Source organism: Phascolarctos cinereus, unplaced genomic scaffold (assembly GCF_003287225.1).
Source record: "Phascolarctos cinereus isolate Bilbo 61053 unplaced genomic scaffold, phaCin_HiC Scaffold_4;HRSCAF=312, whole genome shotgun sequence".
Classification (NCBI taxonomy): domain Eukaryota; kingdom Metazoa; phylum Chordata; class Mammalia; order Diprotodontia; family Phascolarctidae; genus Phascolarctos; species Phascolarctos cinereus.
Window position 1 is genome coordinate 498,187,341 of NW_027555847.1, and position 11,417 is coordinate 498,198,757.

At 38.9% G+C, this 11,417-nt stretch overlaps 1 pseudogene; it reads left to right on the forward strand.

The window, feature by feature from the left end:
* Positions 1 to 266: 266 nt before the first annotated feature.
* On the forward strand, positions 267 to 1,294 carry LOC110195807 (alpha-enolase pseudogene; annotated as a pseudogene).
* Positions 1,295 to 11,417: the final 10,123 nt, after the last annotated feature.

An 11,417-nucleotide genomic window follows, 5' to 3' on the forward strand; every position in this document is an offset into this window, starting at 1 on the left:
ACTGAGAGTATTCAAACAAAGATTGGATGACCACATGTTGGGTCAGATGGAGAAGAGATTACTGTTCAGGAATTGGAAGGATTAGAGGGTCACTATGGTTCTTTCTGACTTTAAGATTTGATTATCTTCCTCTTCACAATTCTTTTATTTGCTTAAAAGAGAGAACAACAGCAACATACTCATTCTATAAATAGAAAAATCTGATTGGCCCTTCAGCTTCTGTTCTCTGAGCACAGCAGAGGAAGCCAAGCAACCAGAAATCCAACATGTCTGTTCTCAAGATTCAGGCGAGGGAGATCTTCATCTCCCATGGAAACACCACCACTGAAAGTGATCTCTGCACTGCAAAAGGTCTCTGCTAAGTTGCTGTGTGCAACGGTAGTTCTGCTAGCATCTATGAAGCTCTGGAGCTCCAAGACAATGATAAGACACCCTTCCTGAGGAAAGGAAAGCAGTTGAGTATATCAATAAAACTATTACCCCATCTCTGAGGAGCAAGAAAGCAGGTGTTGTGGAACAGGAAGAGGTTGACAAATTGATGCTAGAGATATACAGCACTAAGAATAAATCTAAAATTGGTGCAAATGCCATATTTGGAGTGCCTCTGGTTGTTTATAAGCCCAGAGCTGCAGAGAAAGGAATCTCCCCATTGTTGACCATGTAGGCAATGATGAAGTCATCCCACCAAGGTTCCAGCCTTCAACATGATCCACATGGCTCCCATGTTGGTAACAAGCTGACAATGCAGGAATTCATGCTCCTCCCTACCAGATCAGCAGACTTCAAGGAGGTCATGAACACTGGAGCTGTGGAAATATGATTGGACTAGAAGGCTCTTGGTGATTCCAACAGACGTCACTCTAATGAATCTGGGGACTTGTGTAAGACCTTCATCAAGGACCATCAAGTGGTGTCTATTAAAGATATCTTTGACCAGGACGATTGGGAAGTTTGAAAGTTTTTCACTGCTACTGCAGGCATCAAGGTGGTAGGGGATGATCTCCCAGTGACCAATTCCAGATGCATTAAAAAGGCTATGTATGGAAAAAGCCTGCAACTGCCTCCTACTCAAAGTGAGTAGACTCTGAGACTCTCCTTTCCCACCATTCTGGGGAGACTGAAGATACTTTCCCTGAAGACCTGGTGGTGGATCTCTGCCCTGGGCAGATCAAAACCAGTGCCCTCTCTGCCAATATGAGCATCTGGCCAAGTGTAATTAGATTCTGAGAACTGAAGAAGAGCTGAAGAATTTGCTGGAGAAGACTTCAGAACCCCTCAGGTTAAGAAAGCTTAATGGCCAGGAGGGCCCCAGAGCTAGCAAGCACTGAGTAAACATTTGTTCCAGTCCTAAAAATGTATAGTTCCAAGTACCAAATCTCTTTCTTTTATTGGCAGGGGTCTCTACTTCTTAACTCCTCTCTCATCTCTACCTCTCTGTGATGTCCTCACTACCTTGTTAGAACTTCCTCACCAAAGTCTGTACCTGATCGCCTGGCATTTTGTTGGAAGACTTCTCTTTGTGATCTTGTGACTGGGCTACAGTGACCTTTTCTCACCCCCTCCCCCCTGTGACCATATGTAGAACCACATACTTGTGTTGTAGTCCCTGATGAGCCCACAGGCCAAATCCTTACTGGTTTTTATTTGCAGAATAAGAGTTTTCAGTAACCCACTGGAAAAAAAAAAAGAAAGAAAGAAAAATCAGATTGGAAACTAAATTACTCATTCAAGATGATATAGCAAGTTAGTAGAATTCAAGTTTCCCCATTTTGAATCTCATTCTGTATTGTACATGCTAACTATGGGAAATTTCAAAAGAAGTCACTTCACATCCTGTCCTCTCAGAATATGTAATTGAAAAAGGGAGACAGAACTAATATAAACAAATGAAATAAAAACAAGTAAAAAAAGTAGAAACAAGTAAAAGTGAATTAAAACAAAGTAAAGCCATAGTCAAGCACAAAAATAACCAAGAAATCACAAAACTATTCAACAGATCCACTACAAATTCACATAATCTAACCTCAGATTGGCCCTCACTGTTCCTTAGCAATCTTTTTATTCACTTCTCATCTATTCCTTATCACATTCCCTACAGTACCTCTTCCAGACTTTTTCTACTTCCCCAAACCCCAGTCCCCTTGCTTTCTGTAAATGACCCTACTTCACTGAGAAGGTAAGTGAATCCTCTTAGTTCCTTCCTTATACCTCCAAGACTTCTGTATCTTTGCCCAAAAGAAAGGATTTCTTTTTCACTTCTCTATATCTTTTTTCTTCCTTTCCTTCTTCCATCCTGTCTCAGAGGAAGAGGTGCCCTACTCCTTGCCAAGGTTAAATCCTTCACCGAAGTGCCTAATTATATCCCATTCCACACTTCCACTGGCTCTTACTTCTATATATATCTATATCTAGATATAGATATAGATATAGATATATAGATATATATCTAGATAGATAGATAGATAGATATAGATATAGATATAGATGTAGATAGATAGATAGATAGATAGATAGATAGATAGATAGATAGATATGAATTTAGGTCTACCCTTTTCCAAAAATTCATTCTATCGACTAGACTGACTCCTCCATCTGCCATCCAATATCTTTCCTGCCACTTATAAATAAAATTCTTAAAATAAATAGTCTATGCTATAAGCCTCCAATTTGCTTCTAACCATCCATTCCTCAATCCCTTGTGTTCTGTCTCCCATCCCCATCATGAACCTGAAACTACTTTCTCAAAGGTCACAACTGATCTCCAAATCCAATGGTTTTTAACCTTTTCAAGCAGAAAGACTCCCTTTCAAAATAATAAAAAATTATATGGATACCCACATGACAGTTCTTATACTATTCTTATTCATTGATTGAGAAAATACATTACAATACAATAAAGCTACTAAATACAAAAAGCTACTATGAACTTGGTAGTGTTTTGAATGCATTTGCATTTTATTCGTCATAGTATCTATATATATATATATATATATATATATACATATATATATTTGAAATAGCAATTATACGAATGTATTTTGTGAAGAATCATTTCTTCAGACTACAGAAAGTATGTCTGCTATTTACTCTAAGTGATCATTTAATGAGATGGCAATTTCTCATCAACTTCACGACCAGATCTCCAACCTCACCAGAGTTCCAAGGCCTATTGGTTGGAAACAACTATCCTAATCAATAAATCAAATTTATATACTTTTTCAGTCTTCCTTATTGACCCATCTATAGACTGTGACATTATCAAACACTCTTCCCTCCCTTGTTTTCTCTCAAACAACTTTGTATTTAGCTACTTTATTTGTATTTATTCCTTTCTCTTTATTGTCTATATACTCATAAATGTATTTGTCATCTCCCTTACTAGAGTGTAAGTGCATTGCAAGTAGGACTTGTTTCGTTCTTTGTACTTGAATACCCAGTGCCTAGCATGACCCCTGACACATAGAAGGTACCTTTCTTCCCTCAGACTCAGACCCAAATTTCTAATTGATGATATGCAGATACACTTCAATGTCTTTCCAGCACTCATACCTGTTCAAAGCCAAGCTCATCATCTTTCCTTCCACATTCTCCTCTCCTAATTACTTCCTTCTTTCCACAGCACTGTTTTTTCCCAGTCATACACACTTGTAAAATTCTCTACTTCCTAAACCATCAGTTCTGCACCCTTAGTTGCCTACATGGGATCTCCCATAAGGACCTGAAACTCAGTACATCCAAAACAAAAACATAATATCTTTTTGCTCCTCCTTCTGATTTCCTTGTTTCTGTCACTGTTGCTATCATTCACCCATGTCCTCAATATTTGAAACCTCAATACTGAAACATAATCATTATTCACAATTATGTTAACAATTATTGACATTAGTATGACACTTAAAAATTTGCAAAATATTTTACACACATTATTTCACTTAAACTTTAAAACCATCTTGTGAGGTAAGTACTATAGGTAATTATTATCTCTGTTTTACAATGAGGAAACTGAGGCTTACAGAGAGTGACTTGTCCAAGGTCACACAGCTAATAAGTGTTAGAGGTCATGTACTTAGAGTACATGTCCAAGATCAGTACTCCATCTGCAACCCAGGAGTGACAAACTCACAGTGGTGCCTGAACTTAGTAACACTCCATAGGCTGGCCTGAACCAGATTAAAATGTAACTAGGAAATGTTTTGTTGTTTTTCAGTCGTTTCAGTTGTATGCAAATCTTCATGACCCCATCTGCACTTTTCTTGGCAAAGATGCTAGAATGGTTTGCCATTTCCTTCTCCAGCTTATCTTACAGCTGAAGAAATTGAGGCAAAGTTAAGTGACTTGTACAGGGTCAGACAGCTAGTAAATGTCTGAGATTGGATTTGAACTTGAATACCCAGTGCCTAACATGGCCTCTGACACATAGAAGGTATCTTCTTTTCCTCAGACTCAGACCCAAATTTCTAACTGATGATATGCAGATACACTTCAATGTCTTTCCAGCACTCATACCTGTTCAAAGCCAAGCTCATCATCTTTCCTTCCACACTCTCCTCTCCTAATTACTTCCTTCTTTCCATAGCACTGTTTTTTCCAGTCATACACACAGGTCCATCGTTATCCACTGCCACCTAGCTGTTTAACAAAACAAAACTACAATGCAACATAAATAATGCAAATTTGTGATTTTCTCAGTCACTAGGTGTCCTGCAGGGGTCATTTCTATTTGAGTTGAACAGTACTACACTAAACCATGCTGCCTTTCATTTATCTCTTAATTGTTCCCTCTTGAGGTGGTGGTACCCTAATGGAAGACTCAGGTCTTCCATTAATACCCAACAACTTTCCAATAGTTCTTCCTGCCTCCATTCTTTCCCCCCAATCTTTTCATCACCACCAGATGTGTTCACCTTACTCCTCTGCTTTAGATGGCCTATTGAACAATATTCAAACTCCTTTGCTTGTTATTCAAGGCCTTAAACAACCTAATCCTGCCCTACCTCTACAACCTCAACTCAAATTACCCTTTACTCTGTAAGTATTCATCATTCTTCAAACTCATTCCATCCTGTGACTTTGTCTATACGATTTTATTCATGGCACCCTTTACGCTTAAAACGTACTCCCCCTTCCAGATCAGTCTGCTGAAATCCAAAGCCCAAAGCAGATGCTAGCTCATCTCTGAAGACTTCTCATCCCCCACTCCCACTCAACAGCCAGAAATAAGCATGCCTTCCAAATCTCAAGAACATTGTACCTTTCCTACAAATGTATGACATTCTTATATTTTAATATATTAACTCAATTCAACCAAACATTGATTGTAGGAACTGGGAATTTTTTTCAACCCAGAGAAGACAAAATATGTGAAAGGCAATCATGAAATAAGAGATTAGATTTATGCTTTTCCCTAGAACACAGAACTGGGTGTTAGTTATGGTTGGGAATTGCAGAGGCATAGCTCAATATAAAGAATACTTCCCGGTGGTTGCAGCTGTGGAGAAGCAGAATGAACCACCCCAGGAGGCAGGCAGCAAGTTCCTAATCACTTGGAGTCTTCAACACGGCAGTACATTGTTAAAAAAAAAAAATTCCTATTCAGAAATTTATTAAATGTCTCCTAGTGCAAAGCACCATGCTGGGCACTAGAAATACGAAGACAGATATGGACCCTGCTTTCAAAAGACCTTGCAATCCACAATCAATCACCAAGCATTTATTGAGAATATAAATTGTATAGAGAGCTCTGCTAGGCTCTGGGATATGTGTAGCACTAAGAGAAGGGACAGTCCCTGACCACTGCAAGCTTACAGTCCAATAGAGGAATAAGAAATAAACACAAGGGGAGTGGAGCCATGATGGTGGAGTGAAAGCAGTGACCTGCTTGAGCTCTCCCCCAAACCCCTTCAGATAATCATAAAAAATGGCTCTAAACAAATCCTTAAGCAATAGAACCCACAAAAAGACAGAGTGAAGCAAATTTCCAGCCCAAGACAACCTGGATGGTTGATCAGAAAGGTATATTGTGTTGGGCGGGTAGACGAGCACAGTGTGGCGTGGGTGTGCAGGCTGCAGTGAACCTGGAGACTGAATCTCAAGCAGCTGTGGCGGCTTCCAGACCTCTCAACCCACAAACACCAAAGACAACTTAAAAGGTCAGTAGGAAAAGTCTGTTTCTGCAGTGCTGAGAGGGGAGCTAGGTCAGAGCCAGCTCCTGAATGCAGAGCGCAAGGGCCGGGGCTGTGGCTGTGTCCTGAGCTTCTGGCCCACAGACTGAGGGGGAATCAAGTACCTGATCAGAGGGGGATTTCAGGGATCTATTTGCCAGTGCTGAGGCAGAAATCTCTTGCTTTGCCCATGCTTGGATCTGGGTCACAGTTCTGGGCGGCAGTCCTGGGGCAAGGAGGAGTGCTGGTGTGGTGGAGCTTGTAGTGGCAGTGAAAAGGAAACCTTCTTCACAGTTCCAGGACAGAAAGGAGTGCTTGTGGTCACTAATAGACCAGAGCACAGGCCAGGAAAGACGTAAACACCTCGCCCCTTATCATACCACCTTGCAAGAACTGAAAATTTACAGGTCCCTACAAGTATCTCTGAAAACAGCTGTACAAACCCCTGAAGCTTGGGACAGTACACTCTCCACATTGGAAGCAGACTCTTACCTTAACAAAGAGTTTAAAACTCAAGTAATTGGCCGGGATCATGAGCAAGCAGTGCAAAAAGAGTCAGACTATATTATCTTACTTTGGTGACAAAGAAGATCAAAATATACAACCAGAAGAAGACAACAAAGTCAAAGCTCCTACATCCAAAGCCTCCAAGAAAAATATGAATCAGTCCCAGGCCTTGGAAGAGCTCAAAAGGGATTTTGAGAAGCAAGTAAGAGAAGTAGATGAAAAACTGAGGAGAGAAATGAGATTGATGCAAGAAAATCATGAAAAACAAGTCAACAGCTTGCTAAAGGAGACCCAAAAAAATACTGAAGAAAATAACACCTTAAAAAATAGCCTAACCCAAATGGCAAAAGAGGTCCAAAAAGCCAATGAGGAGAAGAATGCCCTAAAAAGCAAAAATTGGCCAAATGGAAAAGGAAGTCCAAAAGCTTACTGAAGAAAATACTTCCTTAAAAATTAGAATAGAGCAATTGGAAGCTAGTGACTTTATGAGAAATCAAGACACTGTAAAACAAATCCAAAAGAATGAAAAATTAAAAACAATGTGAAATATCTCATTGGAAAAACAACTGACCTGGAAAATAGATCCAGGAGAGAGAATTTAAAAATTATTGGACTATCTGAAAGCCATGATCAAAAAAAGAGCCTAGACATCATCTTTCAAGAAATTATCAAGGAAAACTGCCCTGATATTTTAGAACCAGAGGGCAAAATAGAAATTGAAAGAATCCACCGATCTCCTCCTGAAAGAGATCCCCAAAGGAAAACTCCTAGGAATATTGTAGCCAAATTCCAGAGTTCCCAGGTCAAGGAGAAAATATTACAAGCCGTCAGAAAGAAACAATTCAAGTACTGTGGAAACACAATCAGGATAACACAAGATTTAGCAGCTTCTACATTAAAGGACCGCAGGGCATGGAATATAATATTCCGGAGGGCAAAGGAGATAGGATTACAACCAAGAATCACCTACCCAGCAAAACTGAGTATAATCCTTCAGGGGAAAAATGGTCATTCAGTGAAATAGAGGACTTTCAAGCATTCTTGATGAAAAGACCAGAGCTGAATAGAAAATTTGACTTTCAAATACAAGACTCAAGTGGAACATGAAGAGGTAAACAGGAAAGAGAAATCATAAGAGACTTATTAAGGTTGAACTGTTTACATTCCTGCATGGAAAGATGATATTTATAACTCATGAGACCTTTGTCAGTATTAGGGTACTTGGAGGAGGGGAAATTATATGTATAGATAGATAGATAGATAGATAGATAGATAGATAGATAGATAGATAGATAGATAGAGGGCACAGGGTGAGTTGAAGATTAAGGGGTCATATCTGGAGAATAAAATTAAGGGATGAGACAAGATTATACTAGGAGAAGAGAAAGAAGGTAGAAGCAGGGTAAATTATCTCACACAAAAAAAAAAACCAGACAAGAAAAGGCTCTTACAGTGGAGAGGAAACAGGGGAAGGTGAGAGGGAATGAATGTATCTTATTCTCATAGGATTTGACTTAAGGAGGGAATAACATACACATTCAATGGGGTATGGAAATCTGTCTTACCCTACAGGAAAATAGGGGGGGAAGGGGACAAGAGAGCAGGGGGATGATAGAGAGGAGGGCAGATTGGGAAAGGGGTAATCAGAAGAAATACTTCTGAGGAGGACAGGGTCAAAAGAAAGAATAGAATAAATAGGGGAGCAGGATAGGATTAAGGGAAATAGAGTTAGTTTTTCACAACATGTCTACTATAGAAGTGTTTTGCATAACTGCACATGTATAACCTATATTGAGTTGCTTGCCTTTTCAATGAGGGTGGGTGGGAAGGGAGGAAGGGAGAAAATTTGGAACCCAAAGTTTTAAAAACACATGTTTTAAAAAAAAGGTTTCACATGCAACTGGGAAACAAGAAATACAGGAAATGGTGTACACAAGTCTATCCTGCCCTACAGGAAAATAGAAGGGGAAGGGGATAAGAGAAGGGGGGGAGAGATAGAAAAGAGGGCAGACTAGGGGAAAGGGTATTCAGAATGCATGCCATCTTGGGGTGGGGGGAGGGGTGAGATGGGGTAAAAATTTGGAACTCAAAATCTTGTGGAAGTAAATGTTGAAAACTAAAAATAAATAACTTTATATCAAAAAAAGAAATAAACACAAGTCATGGATAGTACATAATATGATAATGTTACTACCCCACTATATTTTGATTGAAGTTTCTTGTAGGCAAATATATTTGTTTCTCTCTCAGCAATGAGTACTGTGCTTTGCAAATAGTGGGTAGTGACTTTTTAATTATTATTTATTCATTTTTACATTTCTTCTTAAATTTTGAGTGCCAGTTTCTCTCCCTCTCTCCCACCCATTCCCCACCCAATGAGAAAGCAAGCAACGTGATATCAATTATACATGTGAAATCATGCAAGATGTTATTTCCATGTTAGCCATATAACAATAAGGAGAGGAAATTAAACTTCAATTTGCACTCACAGTTCATCACTTCTCTCTCTGGAGATAAATAGCATTTTCTCATCATGAGCCCTTTGGAACTGTCTTGAATGATTGTATTGATCACAGTAGCCAAGTCTTTCACAGTTGATCACCATTACGACATTGTTGTTACTATGCACAATGATTTCCCAGTTCTCACTTCAGTTTACATCAGTTCATATAGGACTTACTGTGTTCTGAAACCACACCCCCTGCCAGTCATTTCCCATAGCACAATAGTATTCCATCACAATCATATGCCACAATTTGTTCAACCGTTCCTCAATTCATAGGCATCCCCTCAAATTCCAATTCTTTGCCACCACAAAAAAGAGCTACTATAAATACTTCAGTACATATAAATCCTTTTCCTTTTTCTATGATTTCTTTGGGGTACAACCCTAGTAGTGGCTTTACTGGGTCAAAAGCCATGCACAATTTTTAGCTCTTTGGGCATAGTTCCAAATTGTTCTCCAAATGATTCGAGCAGATAGTGACTTTTAATCGAATTGAGTTCACATATGAGAATCTAGGCTATGTTAGCCAATGTTAGCTTCATAGAGGAGTGAATTTTGAACAGTGTTTTAAAGCACAAATAGGGCATCATTTGGCAGAAAAATCAAGGAAGGAAATTCTACTTGGGAAGAATGGCTTATTACTAGAAGACTCTGAAGTGAAGATGGGCAAAATGTATGTAAAGTCTATTTGCTGCAGAAGCTAGGGTATAGTTAGATAAGGTGGCTCCAATGATATAAGTGAAACCTCTTGTAGGTCTATTTATTCAGATACTTACTACTGGTTATGTAAATATGTGAATGTTAAAAAAAAAGAGGAGAGAAAGAAGAGGAAAGTTTAAGAAATTGAGAAAAATATGCAAAGAGAAGTAAAGTTTTATAGAGTTGGGAGAGGAGGAGATTGGGGTGCACTGAGGAAAGTTCTTAAAGTAATCTGATTAATGAGGGTCAGTCACTAGTGGGTTCTGGAACCACAGGCTCTGGTCATTCCTTCTCTTTCTTTGGAAAACTTTTCCTGTTTTAATATTGTTTTAAAATTATCTTTCTTAATTAATTAACAGAATCACTTATTCTTACACCCTCACTATATATTCCAGTTAGGTTTTTTTTTTTGGGGGGGGAGGTAGGACTCTCTATCAATGTGAAAACAAAAAGGGTTTTGGGTCATGAAGCGCTATATTTAAATTTAATGATCATAGTAATTATTGGGGTTTATTATTTCTTTATTGATGCACTCAAATTTAATTTGGGGGTTTTTGGCTGGGATCTGTGATTTAATCGGTATAGGGAATTCTCTGTGAAAATACTGTGTCTAGCAATGAAAATTATCAACTGTTTTCAAATTTCTAATCTAAGAAAATTTCCTGGGGATAATGAGAGGTTAAGTGATTTGTCCAAGATCCCTTAGCCACTATATTTTAGAGTCAGGATTTGAACCCAAGTCTTTCGGATTTTGAGACTAACTCTAATTACTCTGACAGACTGACTTTTCAAATTTAAACTATGGAACTATTACTCTTGAGTACTATTCAGACAATTCTGTTTATTGAACATTTCAACTATTTTTGTCCAACTGACCAGACTTTAGCCCTCTTTCCTTCCTAAAGAACTGGTTTTCAACTATAGTTGCCTTTAAAAGAGCAACCACACTCCAAGCTGTCATCTTAGCTAGGTTAAGAGATAAGGGAGTCAGAAAAGGATCCCTCCACATTTCTGGTTTCTTCCACAACCTTCAGATGAAATCCAGTCACTCAATAAAGTCCTTCTGTCTCTCTCCCTCCCTCCCCACCTCATTCCCTTGCTCCCCAGCACAGGGAAACCCTAAACCTTTGGAGAACCGCCAGAAGCATGAAAAAAATCTCTTGACTATTTTCCCAGGGAATTCCTTCCTTAAATGTCAGTGGAGTGCATCCCTCCAGCCAAACTAGAATAAGACTGGATCTAAACCAAGGAAAAGCTCCCTGCTGTACCTAACGGAAAGGACTGTGTTGGTGGGGAACACAAGGACCTTGACTTTTGAGATGACTATGCTCCATTGGGAAGAGAAAGCTATTCTCTAGTTCAGTTTATTAGGAAAAAGACACTCTTTAGTAGCACCTTATTGCAGTCTGATTATTAATGGCCACTTTTGTCATAGAACGAGCAAAGGAATTAGAGTAAGAACATCTCAGTTTGAATGCAGACTTCATGTCGGTCAATCAATAAACATTGGATCAATCAACCAATAAAAATGTATTAAGCACCTA